Source organism: Ornithorhynchus anatinus, chromosome X1 (genome assembly GCF_004115215.2).
Source record: "Ornithorhynchus anatinus isolate Pmale09 chromosome X1, mOrnAna1.pri.v4, whole genome shotgun sequence".
NCBI lineage: Eukaryota > Metazoa > Chordata > Mammalia > Monotremata > Ornithorhynchidae > Ornithorhynchus > Ornithorhynchus anatinus.
In genome coordinates this window covers 101,572,629-101,586,761 of record NC_041749.1, presented here as the reverse complement: position 1 = coordinate 101,586,761, position 14,133 = coordinate 101,572,629, and the positions used below count along the sequence as shown (strand labels likewise).

At 37.6% G+C, this 14,133-nt stretch overlaps 1 protein-coding gene and 1 non-coding gene across 2 annotated transcripts in view; both read right to left on the bottom strand.

The window, feature by feature from the left end:
- The window catches only part of LOC100073526 (contactin-3), a 278,783-nt gene that overhangs the window by 240,741 nt on the left and 23,909 nt on the right, over positions 1-14,133 (bottom strand). The window lies entirely within an intron of this gene.
- LOC114807265 lies at positions 9,268-9,404 on the bottom strand. Its single transcript, XR_003755316.1, has one exon. It is a non-coding gene; the product is annotated as a small nucleolar RNA SNORA7 (small nucleolar RNA).

The window sequence follows — 14,133 nt, the reverse complement described above, 5'->3', positions numbered from 1 at the left end:
CAGTGAGAAGAGAAAGGGAAGAGTTCAAAGTACTCATTTTGGCTTTATCCACAACAGCACACATTTGTTTTTTCTTGGCAACCCTCTCAGCAGAAAAGGCATATTTCTTTCTCATCTCCTGTGTAGCCTGAGCCATCTTGGGGACAAACAATTACATGATTCTCATTCCTTGTCTTCTCTTATGCTGTCGAGTCACCTCCGACCCATAGTGACACCATGGACACATCTCTCCCAGAATGCCCCACCACCATCTGCTATCATTCTGGTAGCGTATCCATTGAGTTTTCTTGGTAAAATACAGAACTGGTTTCTCTGTATCTCAGTTCCCTCATCTGTAAAATGGGGATGCGGACCGTGCCTTACGTGGGATAACCTGATTACCTTGTATCTACCCCAGTGCTTAGAACAGTATGTGTCACATACTAAGCGCTTAAACAAATACCACTGCCTCCTTCCTCACAGTAAACTCAAGTCCCTGCCCTCGACTCTCTCCCATGCCGCTGCTGCCCAGCACAAGTGAGTTTTGATTTCCACTCACTAGCCACTGCCCAAGCTAGGTATGGAATGGATATGCCTCTGCTTGACCCTCCCTCCTGTAAGTCGAGACTGGTAGAGTAGTGGAAACTCTCTAGGTGTGACCCTGAGAGGGGAAGGTGTGACCTTGAGAGGGGATATCATTCCTTACTGATTTGGAAAACATGAATTTATTGCAGGTCAGAGGATAGACAATGAAATACACTATGAATTTCTGCACCTGTCAGAAAAACAGCAATAGAATTTGGCCCCTCCCTCAACATTCACAGCTAATTTCCTGATATGAATCCTCATTCAACTCTCCTTTCCATAGGTGATTTTGATATTGTGCTTTACCTTTACAGATGGACCAATAAACAATGGAATCTTCCTCGTCCTAAAGAAAATTAAAGATAGGACCTGTGGCACCATTTAACATGTTTTTATTAAAGATGTTGACTGGACTGTTTATGAATCATACTATCATTCAGTCCCCAAACTGATCTTCACATGAAATAAAAACAAGGTTTATGTGAACACAGCTTGGAAAATTAAACGTCGAGAATTGTAGCAAATTAACTTAGGTGTATAGTTTACAATGAAATATTTCACGATCTTCATGCTCTCAATGATTATGTAATTGTCAACATCATTATTCAAAAATCAAATCTCTTCAAACAAACAGCACAAAACGAATTTTGCCAGTGCATAAATGATTCTCAGACAGGAAGTTAGGCACCCTTAGAAATTGCATTAACTTTACAGTCACCTGGAGTGCTCTTTAATAAATTGCAAGAGAAAGGGGAGGAGGGAATGGTTAGTACAGTGCTCTGCCCAGAATTAGCACTTAATCAATACCATTGATCAATCATTGATGTATGGATATATGCAGCAGCATGGCATAGTGGATAGAGCACGGCCCTGGGAGTCAGAAGGTTATGGATCCTAATCCCAGCTCCACCACTTGTCTGCTTTGTGACCTTGGGCAAGTCTCTTAACTTCTTTGTGCCTCAGTTACCTCATCTGTAAAATGGGTATTGAGACTGTGAGCGCCCCCGTGGGACAAAGGACTGTGTCCAACCTGATTAGCTTGTGTTCACCCCAGCGCTTAATACGGTGCCTGTCACATAGTAAGTGCTTAACAGATACCACAATTATCATTATTATTACTTGTGTGTAAGCTCCTTTGTTGGCAGGTAAACCTCTTGTGGGCAGGGAATATGTATCTTCTTCATGTTGTACTTTCCCAACTTCAACACACGGCCCCTAATAGGAGTTCAATTCATCATAATCATTATCAACAATACTATCAACAGCATTTATTGATTTCCTCTTGTATGCTGAACACCTTATTGGGCAACTGTGCAGCTTTCAGGAACTTAAAGTTTAATGTGGAAGACAGGCTGTTGTTGTTGACTCTTTCTGTTAACCTCCCAAAGGACATGCAGCCTACTGATTCAACCTTCTACTTTGTTGTCAGTTTAGTCACTGTCAGAGAGTTTGCTGCCTAGGTAGCAGAATTCAGTGATTTCCCCCCCCCCCCCATTAAGCTATATGTTGCTTATATAAATATTTGGCTGGAGGAAGGGTTTCACATGCAGAATGGTTCCTATCCTCAATTTTCTTCAAGCTTACTTTTTTCTTTAATGTTGTACTAAATCAGTAAAAAGGTTGACTGCTTTTCTGGTATGTTTGCCCTCGGACCACGGTAAATGGCACACAGCAAAAATGAGGATGACTAAGGTACTCTCACTGATGCGAATCCAGAGAATATTTAATACTAACCTCTAGGACTTTTTACTCTCTCAAGCTTGGTGACAATCAATCAATCATTTACTGAGCACTTACTTTGTGTGGAGCACTGTATTAAGTCCTCTGACTCCCAAGCCCATGCTCTTTCCACTTAAGCCACACTGAGTGAAGTAAGGATGGAGTGGGGAGAGACATGAGACAAGGAGGTCAGTAAAGGGGCTGATGCAGTAGTCAAGGCAGGATAAGATAAGTTCCGTAGCAGTTTGGATGGAGAGGAAAGGGCAGATTTTAGTGATGCCATGAATGTAGAACTTGCAAGATTTGGTGACAGATTGTATAGGTGAATTGTAAGAGAGATGGATCAAGGATAATGCCAAGGTTACGGCTTGTGAGACAGGAGGATAGTGGACAGTGACGGGAAATACAGGGGGAGGATAGGGTTTGAGTGGGAAGATGAAGAGTTCCATTCTTGATATGTTAGGTTTGTGTGTCAGGAATGATTTCCTTGGTTACATGAACAATTCAATTTTTATTCAGAAGCTGAAGTGAAAGTAAAGTGTCAAATTGCTAGATGTCTTACTAGCTCATATGCATTCTCTAGTCAAATCATATTTATTTATTTGTTGTTTACTGATTTTTTTGGCTGGAATTTTGGGGATTGGCTATTAAGGGTATTCACTAATTCCCACCCTACACTTTAGCTGTCTAGAAAAGCCCTTAACTATCCAAGATACCTTCATAATTGAAGTACCTACACTGCATATTACTTGCCTTTATGTTTTATGCTGTGATTGCCAAGCCAATCCACAAAACCCAATGCCCAACTCATTATAAATCAACAAAGGCTTCTTAAAGAGATTTCTGGCCCAATTTCCATCAAATAATAAAGGTTCAGGATATAAGTAGAAACAGTAGTTTTCAAGAAAAAAATGTACAGTAATCAAATTCGGGTTTAGGGTTTCTTGGTAGCTCCAAAAAAACCAATGATTGGAAATCATTGTATTTCCCCATCATCAACATCATGTTTCCAGATTTGATGAAAATCAATTAAAAATTATAGGATTCACTTCTTAAGTTCCTTGAGTGCAGGGATCAAGCATCTTTTAATTGTTTTGTGTCTTCCCCAAGAGCTTAGTTCACTGTTCTGCAGCACCTAATAAGTACGGTTTCCTAACAATGTTATTTGTATAGAGAATTCTTTCCTTCAAGATAAAAGATAATTTGGGAACTAGACAGGTACTTGAAGTGAATGCAGGCAAACAAGCGCTTTCCAAATAAAAAGCTGGTGCTGCTAATGACCAGGTCTAAACAAATGTCTTAGACTATCTAAACCTTTTTATTTGTAAAAAAGAGGATAAGACTTTGCAAGGGGCTTTCTACAGATTAGTTATATTGTTTGCAAAACATTTTTTTAAGTACAATATAAATGCTAATTTTCATGGTTAAAACATCTGTTAATTTTAGTTTGAATAATGTTGTAACACAAAGTAAGGAAAGTGAGAATGCTGAGTTTATTTTAAAACTCTATTCTAATCACTGTCATCATTGACAGCATTTATTATGTCTTTCTGCTGGGCCCATTTTTTGTAAGGTCATAAAATGATCAACTTTAAATATCTGAATATTTTCTCTGCCAGAATTGAACACAAAAAAGTAATGAATGAAAACATATGGTCAGAATACAGCATAGAGAGCGGCATGGAAAATCCCTCTGCCCTCCTTGTGGAAAAAAAAAAGGTGAAAGAAAAAATTAAAATACTGATGTTCCCCCAAGTCTAGCTGTCTTTTTTTTTCCATCTTTCCAGAGCCGAACATTTTGATGTCTTTTAATGAATGGGGAGTTGCACTGAAATAATGCTAACCAAATTTGATCATAAAACATTATTCCCCATTTACCTGTTGTATTTTTATTCTATTTATATTTCCTCTGCAAGGTATTATTCTCATCTTGGGACCAAAGAATTGGCTTATTGAATCAGAAGAGGTGCATCCAAATTAAGAGACTAAACTCAGATCACTGACCTGCCAGACAACAACTTCCTGTCTAGAAATTATTTTTTTCCATGAGGTTACCTCTTCTGGGGTTGGGACTTCTTAGAACTATGAATATTTGTAGTTAGCACAACACTTTCCTTATATGCAGGCTGGCAATCATCCGTGTTTTGGAAGTCTACAATTTCTACATCATAATTCTCAATGATTTCTAATTTTGTATCTATATTTTTCGTGACTGTGGTTCACAAATTTTACCCCTTGTCTACTCTGGGATAAAACGTCTGTGAATCCCTAAGTTCAGTTTTGAACCAATAAATTGCTAAATAATGTTTCTGGGCTTAACTATTTAGTTAAAAGTCACACAGTTACAGTGAAGTATATATGAAGTCTTAATTTCATCCTGATATTTTGCCTATATAGAGGTTCCTTTTTTATTGCTCTGCACACAGTAAATGCTCAGTAAGTACTATTGATTGATTAAAAATATGATAAGGTGAAAGTCTCAGCAATTTGATAGAATAGGTAAATTTCACTGTTACTGCTCGGTCAAGCAGCCAAATATGGTGGTTAGTTGAATTTATAATCTGAAAGTCACCTCAAAGTTCTTATTGTATCCAAATTTTCATTTGAATACATGGTTCACCATCATACTAGGAACTCAAGAAACAGAAAAGATATTAGCTATTGAACTTCAAAACCTGGGTGAGAAGTACTGTGCAGCTTTATAGAACACCCTTTTTCCAAACTGAGAAGCTAGGAAACCCTCAGACACAACAACTTACCCAACATCACAGAGAAACCACAGGCATACTGGTTTTGTGATGCCAAATCCAGTGCTCTATTTATTCTGAACATAGGTAGAATGAAATTAGAGAGCATAGAAACTTGGGGTTCACAAATACGACCCCCTAATTAGAGGATCCCTTCACCAAGAAAGGTGAAATTCAAAGACTTCTAAAGAATACCCAAGGAAATCATTACTTCTTCCCAGTTGGTTTTTAATCACATCTGACTGACCAGTTCAAGTTAGACTTTCAATTTGCACTGAAAGAATTTGTAGAGTCATTGAGTCTAAATTAATCAGAACTCCAGAACTCAGAGAGCTAGAGAGAACAAGAACTGATTTTCTATATCGATCACAAACCACAAGGTGGAAAATAAATTGAGGAACTGACATGGGAGGTCAACATGTCATTGGAAGGGGAAAGACATTATTAGAATTTTCATGTCAATGGATTAAGGTATGAACTTAATTTAACCTTATGTTATAACAATGGTTCACAACATAAAGCTAACTAATGAAGAACCAAACTTTCTGATTGAAGGAAAAGCAGTTTTCACTTCTCAGTTGAAAGTGTCAAACTTCTGATATTTTGATGTTTTATATTGAAACTTTCCACTACAATAAACAGATATACAGGCATTTCTGTTTATTTTAATTGATATTAAAATTACTTAATTTTAATTATATGGTTTCCCTCCATGGTAGGGACACTGCTAAAATATGATGAACTCTTAAAAATCAGCTCAGAATAAGGACCAACACATACCCATAGAACAGATATTATATAATATTCATATGCATAGATATATAATATTTAAAGTCACCTCCAAGAGGCCTTCCCCAGTTAAACCCTCTTTTCCCCGGATCCCTCTCCCTTCTGCATCATCTAGGCACTTGAATCTGTGAATTTTTGGCATTTGATATCCACCCCACCCTCAGCCCCACAACACTTATGTACATACCACTAATTATTCATTATAAATTATTTATTTACATTACTATCTTCCCCTCTAGACTATGAGCCTGCTGTGGACAGGAAACATTTCTACCAACTCTGTTGTATTGTACTTTCCCCAAGCATTTTGTGCAGTACTCTGCACACAGTAAGCACTCAATAATACTATTGAGGGTGATGAATATAACATTTTGTATGTATATATATATATGTATATATATATATATATATAATTATATCTTGATTTTGCATACAATTTTAATTTTTTCCAGTGCTTTCATATTATTAGTTTTTTTCCCTCACACTATCCCTGTGAAGTAAGGAGAGTCAGGCATTATTATCCTCATTTTAAAGATGAGGAAATGGAGGCACAGGGAGTTTAGGTGACTTAAACAAAGTCACACAGCACTTTGGTGACAGATCTGGGGCTAGAACTCAAATCTCCTTTTTCCCAGATGTTTACTCTTTTCTCTACACCCCTCTACTTCATAACTCTAGATCTGAGAGACTACATCTTTCAGTTCTAAGAGACAAAAAATATGTATGCTGCCAAAGTACCTCCCAAATTTCTAAGGTAAATTACACATTCATTTCTGTTGAAAACATTTCAGCACTGCAGGAACACATCTGTTCTGTAGGACTGCTAAACCAATTACGGTGCTTTCAGTTCTCCAAAACTATTTGCAGCACCTCTGCAACCCTTGGATGGGTCAGGTAGAGAGAAAACATTCTATTTTTCTATTTTTCTGTCCACTGAATACACAATCAAGGGATTATTCTTTTATTTCTAAACTGATTACAACTATAAACAGCCCTCTTCAGTGAGTGTACTGGCTATGTTTTCATGAGGCAAAGGTATTTCTATTGCAAAGAAAAATGCTATTTTTTTTAATCTGCAAAAGGTAAGCCTCAGATGAATAAACAAATGATGTTAGCAGTGATTGATTCACATAAAGGCATTTCACCTTGAGTCTAGCCTGGGGGGTTTCAGCATAATTTCCTGAGACCAGGCAGTGGGACAGCCAAGCCAGGTAAGGATTTTTAGCATTAAAACACTAAATAATGTACTGGTGGCTTAAAAGGCTTAATGCAGTTTTTGAAAGTATCCAATTTATCTAATCTAGTATCAAATTTATTCTAGGTCACCAATTGAATAGACAGTGGGAGGATCTGATTTATTTTATTATTAAGGTTAAAAGGGGCTTCAGAAGAAAAAAAAATATATTTCTGTGCAGTTAATCAATCAATCTTGTGCTGAGCGCAGTACTAAGTACTTGGGGAGTGCAATATGACAGAATTGGTATACACAGTCCCTGTCCACAGCAAGTTTACAGTCTAGAGGGGGAAACAGACATTAATAGAAACTACAAGTATGTTCCTAAGAACTGTGGGGGCTGAGGGCAGGGTGAATAAATAGTGCAAATTCAAGTGCAAAGATGATGCAGAAGGGAATGGGTGAAGAGGAAATAAGGCTTAGTTAGGGAAGGCCTTTTGGAGATGTGCTTTTAATAAGGTTTTGAAGGTGGGGAGAGTGATGGCCTATCGGACAGGAAGATGGAGGGCATGTCAGGACAGAGCCATAGTGTTGATAAAAGGTCGGCAGTGATATATATATATATATAACATCGAACGGACAATTGGCAGAGCTGGGATTAGAACTCAGGCCCTCGGACTCCCAGACCCATGCTCTTACCACTAAAATATGCTGCTTCCCTGCATAGATATTGCAGGTAGAAGTTTTAACACATACCTGCAAAGTTATGCAATGTAAATTCTAAAGGTTAATAGAAATAAAATCAGGTCATGTATCTAGCTGCACCTTGCAAGTGGCCAAGTATAGAAACGAAATGCAAGAGTTTTGTGCCGATCTAATTTGGTATTCAAATAGAGATTGAAAATACTATAATCTACTGATAAAATGGCCATCATAAGGATTTCCTAAAGCTGTTTTAAAAACACACTCCCACATACAGAAATAATATTTCTGAAAAAAGACAGAAAAAACAAGATTCATAGGCATTCATAAATTACTAATATTGGAATATAAGGATACCAGTGATTTGAATCAATGGGTTTTATGGTACTTAACAACATGCAAGATAAATACTGATTATTCCAGAATGTGTTGAAAAAAATTGGCCATTCAGGTTCCTTTGGGGCCTCATTAGATTTTTGTGCCACAACCACGTAGACTATCACTCATTAACAAGTAGCTTTAACATGTGGCAGTTGTTGTGACTTATACAGCTTGCCTATGTGCCAGCAGGGATGTCTGTGGTTGATAGAGCATCTTGATGGAACTGAACAGTACATATAAAAGGAAGAAGATTATAAAAAAAGAAGCTATCAAATTTGCAAGAATACACATATGTGCATATACATACAGATTCCTCTCTCTCTCTATATATATATTTTACATATATATACAGGTACAAATCAACTGAGGAAATGTTTAGATATGCTATAGTTAACTAAAGAAGAAACAGCTCAAATAGAGAGATCAAAATAAAGTTTCTGTTTTTCATTGATAAGAGGTTTAATAGTATAGCTCAACTGCAACAGTTCTCTAAATGCACACTCAGATGAATCTAAATGGTGGACATGTTTACTAAACCAACAATTAGCTAATTCCTCATTAAGGAATAAGTTTCCTTTTCTTAGAATTATAGATGTTGATATTCATATCACTAGTCTTGATGTACAGAATTACCTATTGGCATAGTACAGTTTAGAATAATAATAATGCTGGTATTTGTTAAGCGCTTACTATGTGCCAAGCACTGTTCTAAGCACTGGGGTAGATACAAGGTAATCAGGTTGTCCCACGTGGGGTTCTCAGTCTTCATCCCCATTTTACAGATGAGGTAACTGAGGTACAGAGAAGTTAAGTGACTTGCCCAAGGTCATACAGCTGACAAGTGGCAAAGTCAGGATTAGAACCCATGACCTCTGACTCCCAAGCCCGTGCTCTCTCCACTAAGCCATGATGCTTTTCACTTTCTTCTTCAGTTTATGGCTGAAGAAGGCGTTGAAAGTAAAATATTCAACAGATATGCAGGTGAAATATTTGATACAAAAATAAATTCCAAACTGAGAATCATGTTAGAGCTAGAAAAATTAGATTATTGTAGTACATTGTCATGTGTTCTTTAAATTAAATAAACACTTGGAAAAAGTTTTTTCCTGAATTCCATAAATGTCCTTAATATAAAATTTTCAAGTCCTCCAAGTGATGGGCTGTAATGCTGCTCAGAACAGGGGAGTTTTGATTTGTAGCAGATTGCCTTTCACTCGCCAGCCACTGCCCAAGCTAGGAATGGAATGGGTAGGCCTCAGCTTGACTCTCCCTCTCGTAGTCGAGACTAGTAGAGTACTGGAAACTCTCCAGGTGCGACCCTGAAGGTGCAAGTGATGGTAAATGACAGGATAGATTTTATTACAGAGTCAGTGTATCCAGTTAAATCATTAACATACTCTTTGGTACTAAAGGATCATGGAATTAGATACCTCTGCCTTTCCATGGATTTCCATCGCTCGCTACCTTATTTAATAACAATCAGTAGAAGGAATATGTTGAATACTAAATGAATGTTTTATGGATGTGGTATTACACAATTTTTTAAAAATCCATATGCTCTTCTGGTTTGGCCTTGCCAAAATAAAGGAGTGGGTCTTGCAAGTTGCCAGGTAATCCAGGCTAAAAAAAAAGAAATGAAATTATTCATTTTGGAGCCTAATTCATGACTAGTCATGTAACCCACTGTATTTGGATTAGCCTTATTCTCCCTCACAAAAAATCTGAAAATTCCTTTATTTGTTTGGACACAAGGATTCAAAATTTCTATATGTATTTTTGGAAGGGTTTTTTTTAAACATCATTGGGCATTTGCAGCTGTTGTTTTGTCACAGGATTTGACGAGATAAATCAAGAAAGATATTTTGAAAAACATAAATTTGGTTATGACTCCTATCCACAATAAAAGCAAGGTTACTAATAAATGACTGGTGCCATAAAAATATACAATATGTAGATCCATCTGTTCAAAATGATTTCATGGAAAAGGATGGAATAATTTGATGATCTCAAATTTGTGGGGGTGAATATGTACTTGACAGTTGCAGTAAAGCAAGAAATCTATCATCAACAAATTATATCTTGTCATAATCATAACAAAGTGAAGATCTACCAATATCACAAGGAACTAGTGGAATGTCAAAGCTGAAGAGATCATGGAATACACTGTTTATCACCAAGATAAAGACTTCTATTCTTTATTAAGAAAATTGCCTAGTCTTTTCTTGACTATGGGAGTTGCATGGCCCTGTGTAGACTATTACCTCCATCACAGTCAAGGAGGGAAGCCTGCGGAGATGACACTTGAATGATGTGTATCTTGCAGCCCTAGGGTTAAATACAGAGAATAGGTCAAAATGTGAAGACATGGTCACAGTGCCAGTGCCTAAGGAAATCACAATTCCAGTCCAAAGTCAGGAATAATGGAAAAAGACCTCTCATTCATCTTTTAGAAAAAATGTTGAGAAATCTAGCTGAGGAGATGAGAAATTAAGGCACAGAGAGGTCAGGTGACTTGCTCAAGGTCATCCAGCAAGCCTGTAGGAGAGCTGAGCCTAGAACTCAGGTCTCCCAACTCCCAATCCTGTGCTTAAACCATCAGACTACAATTCATTTTAATAAAATTGTTCAGTCAGTGGTATATGAAGCATATTTGAGACAATAGAATTTTCAGATAAGCCAAAAGGGCAAGTCAGATAAAAGGGTAAAAAAAATCAAAAATTTTTGACACCTATTAAAAAGCAATTCCCACGCAAAATACTTGCATGTTCACCACCACACTTTGGCACTGAACTATTGAAGGATATAATCTTTTAAACAAGAGTAAAGAGGCTTTACCTCAGTCATTTGTGGAAAGTTTTGCTTCCACACTCTAAACCCTAGATAACAAATCTTTTTCCAATATATCCAGCAAAATAGTGTAATGAGAAGAAATATTTATTGTATCTGATGTTTAAAGCAGATCAACTGAAGTCAGGTTTTGGCCAAATGCAATTAAAAAGAGAAGAAATGTAAAACTCAAAGTGAGTTTATGCAGGAAAGGCTAAGAGACACTTAAACTGCACTGGCAGACAGAGCTGTAATACCCATTTGAGAGTAATGATAAAGCAGCTGCAGATGTTCAGTCAATTAGATTGCCTGATTAACTGAACATTCCAATGCATCATGTAACCCTGTAATACACTGTTCCACTGTTACGTTTGAGGAGAAAGAGCATTAAATGACATACCCCCTACAGTTGCTACCCTTCTTCCTATTCTTTCAACATGCTCTGGTACCCAACAGTTCTTTCCTTTTGAAGTTCCAGATGTTTCTCATGCCTTATCTCTCTTTCCACAATGCATTTTTTACCCCACTGGAAAGCCAAGAAGCCCAGTGGGATATAACTCAGTCTCTGCTGTTCAATGAAAGTGTGTGAACTAACACCACCCACTAGGAAGGTTACATCTTCAAATCCATTTTTTCTTTTCTTCATCACTTTGCAACATCAAGTCAAACTGATGAGTTGCTCTAAAATAGTTGTGCTAAAAATATAAAGTAATTTACAGTTACGTTTATGCTTATCTTTGTGGATATTTCTGTATTTCCTCTACTATGAATAGTCCTAGGGCTACTTCATGCTGCTTCCCATATTCATTCATTCAATAGTATTTATTGAGCGCTTACTATGTGCAGAGCACTGTACTAAGCGCTTGGGATGAACAAGTCGGCAACAGATAGAGACAGTCCCTGCCGTTTGACGGGCTTACAGTCTAATCGGGGAAGACGGACAGACAAGAACAATGGCAATAAATAGAGTCAAGGGGAAGAACATCTCGCAAAAACAATAGCAACTAAATAGAATGAAGGCGATGTACAATTCATTAACAAAATAAATAGGATAACGAAAATATATACAGTTGAGTTGAATATATATTCATGTTCACTACCAAAGAAAAACTTCTTGATGCACCTTTAAGGAAACATTTCTCACGGTATTAAGGCATTTGTCAAAGTGAATTTGATGTGCTCAGTAGGGAATTATTATTCCTAATGGAGTTATTCAAATTAAATGATGTAGAAATTTGAAAAACAACTGAAAGCTGAATGGAATCTCCTCTCAGATAAGGGCTGAGATTACTTTATCACAAACTACTAGCGATATGTTGAGTTCAAAGTTCAGAGAAACTTGGAAAAATAAAAACCACTAGCAACAATTAAGTAAAGTGATAATGAACAACCCTCAATTGAAATGAACTGAACATAGAATAACATCTTTCATTTACAGCCATATAAAGGAATTTGCTAAAAGGCAAACTAGAAAAATTAGTTTACTTGGGGGTTTTTTGTGTGTGCTCCAGAAAATGGATAGATGGTTCACTGTATAGCCTGATGTTTATGTTTAAATTTGAAAAGTGTACAATGTCATATATTGATATAAGACGTTCTTACAGTAAGGCTAAGCAAATCAACTCCTCACTGCGAACAAAGTGCTCACTGGGATGAGGTAAATTAACCATGAGCAGCTGGTCATTCTAAATGCTACTGTGACAGAAGCTGGCAAACCTGAACCCCCAACTGGTCACAAATTTGCCAGCCTAATCTTCCCACTTCTCTTGCACATCAAGGTATAAACTCCTAAGTAAAACTAGAGTTGGCAAAGGCACTGAAATGAGAACAAGGAAAAATTAACTTAAATTGCAACTGGGGAAGATTTAGTTCATGTTTAGTCCACATATTAAGCACTTGAAAAGCTTAGAGTTGTCTTGATGGAGCTTTAATAACAAGGATGATATCTCCTCCAACTTCTCCTGTCCTTCATGGACATGGCCACTGCTTCAGAACAAAATAGCCTTGGAAGTGTCATAGAGGGTGATTTGCTCACACAGGTAGGAAACATGTACACTTGGGAAAAGAGGAGAAGACACACTTTAATTTGAAAGGTTTCCTAGATTTTCTCTGTCCCACAATCACTGGTATCTTAATTTGGGTCTGTTAGTAAACAGTGATATGCCTAAGGCCTTTTGTCTCTCCCCAGTCCACCTTATCTTAATGAAGATGACATGGGGCACATTGGTGACTCCCTCTTTCAAGGGCTTGGAGGCCAATCTCGAAAACGGTTCAAGTTACAGTGGGTATACGGTTCAAGTTACAGTGGGTATACGTGGACTATCTCATCACATCCTACTACAGCCCAGACCAAACACTTTGTTTCTCCATTGCCAACCTACTCACTAGATCTGTATCTCATCTATCCTGCTACCGACCTCTCGCTCACAACCTGCCTTTTGCCTGTAATGCTCTCTCTTTTCATATCTGCCAGACTATCACTCTCCCCACCTTCAAAACCTTATTAAAAGCACATCTCCAACAGGGCTTCCCCAACTGTACCCTCATTTCCTCTTCTCCTACTTCCTTCAGTGTCACTCTTGCACTTGGACTTGCACCCACTATTCACCTCCCCGTTAGCCCCACAAGGACTTATGTACATATCCACAATTTATTTATATTAACGTCTGTCTTCCCGCTAGACTGTAAGATAGTTGTGGGCAGGGAACATTTCTACCAACTCTGTTACACTGTACTCTCTCAAGTGCTTAGTCAGTGCTCTGCATACAGTAAGTGCTCAATAAATAAGATTGATTGATTGGTATTTAAGAGCTTACTCTGTGTCAGGAACTGAACTAAGTGCTGGAGCAAATGAAAGAATTAGCAGGTTAGACACAGTCTCTGTCCCAATTGGAACTCAGAGTCACTGTTTTCTCCCTTTGTCTAGAATAATCTAATGCAAAGAAGGAAAGAACTCCCCATTAAGGATGTACCTAATGTGAAGTAGGGGCATAAGGTGCACATGGTCGAACAGCAGAAGGTAAAGGGCTCATGTACTAAGTAAGGTCTCCAGGTACAGAGAATACAGGGAGATTTTTTAACATACAGTTCGCAAAGAGCATATTTACTTTTTGAGTAGTTTTCAGTGCTCAATGTGCTGCATGTATTGGAAAAGGAATTTTTCAGACAGTTTGGTCTAGTGGATAGAGCACAGGCTTGGGAGACAGAGGATCTGGGTTCTAATTGAGCTTT